The 1030-nt window shown below is 47.7% G+C and overlaps 1 pseudogene; it reads right to left on the bottom strand.

Annotated features, from left to right (window-relative positions):
- Window positions 1-632: 632 nt before the first annotated feature.
- LOC119118908 lies at window positions 633-753 on the bottom strand (annotated as a pseudogene).
- Between the last annotated feature and the right edge of the window lie 277 nt (window positions 754-1030).

Below are 1030 nucleotides of genomic sequence, written 5' to 3'. Positions count from 1 at the left end.
GTGGGATGTGATGTGGCCCCTTCAGGTGGCTCGGACTCGAACCGGGCGAAGAAGGTATTGAGGACCTCTGCCAGTGAGGCGTCCCCCTCAGCAGCTCCGATGGTGGTTCTGTAGTTGGTGAGATGCTGGACTCCCTGCCACACCTGCTTGCTGTTGTTGCTGTCCAGGTGATCCTCAATCCTCTTCTTGTAGGCAAGCTGGGCCTCTCTGATGCCTCTCCTCAGGTTGGCTCTGGCTGTGCTGTAGAGAGCCCCGTCCTCAGACCTGAGGGACAGGGCGGTGTCCCTCTCCTCCAGCAGCCGAAGGACCTCCCGGGTCATCCAGGGCTTCTGGTTGGGGTATATCCGTATAGGTTTGTCCACTGTGACAGTGTCTGTGCAGTGCTTAATATAACACAGAACACTGTCTGTGAACACGTTCAAGTCCCGGTGTTCGAAGATGTCCCAGTTAGTCCTGTCGAAGCAGTCCTGCAACTGAACATGTTCACATATATGTCGGTATGAATTATGTGAACGTATGACTGTTGCACGGAGTATGATATAGGCAGCTATCCGTTGCAATATTGATATTTTCACAGAGAAAGGATACTCCGGTTTCGCAGAGCATAAAAAAAATTGACTTAGACTTAGACTTAGACAAACTTTATTGTCATTTTGTCAACACTAGGTGCTGAGATAGACTCTTGTTGTTCCTCCCCACGGAAATCTTTAGTAAAAGGCGAAAGATTTATTCGATCTGAAGAGAAACGAGTGATCTGAAAATCTGAGTCAAAACGGGCCACCCCACTGCTGGTCTCACCAAATTCACAGGCGGTCTCACACTCAAATTGCAGCAACCATTCCTTCTAATACAAACAATAGACGTTCATAGATTTACTATAATTAGAAGGACTCAACCTAAATAGAAGGTTTAAACGAGTATTTTGTGTTCATTAATGTCTCACTTACTTTAAACCTTGTTGGCGCACAGGATTGTAGGTACTGGATCGAACACTGACGGCGCTCGTTCTTTCAAGCAGCGTCACCTATCG

This window comes from Syngnathus acus, unplaced genomic scaffold (assembly GCF_901709675.1).
Source record: "Syngnathus acus unplaced genomic scaffold, fSynAcu1.2, whole genome shotgun sequence".
In the NCBI taxonomy this organism is placed as follows: Eukaryota; Metazoa; Chordata; class Actinopteri; order Syngnathiformes; family Syngnathidae; genus Syngnathus; species Syngnathus acus.
The sequence above is the reverse complement of the archived record's forward strand: the minus strand, read 5'-3'. Positions and strand labels throughout refer to the sequence as shown.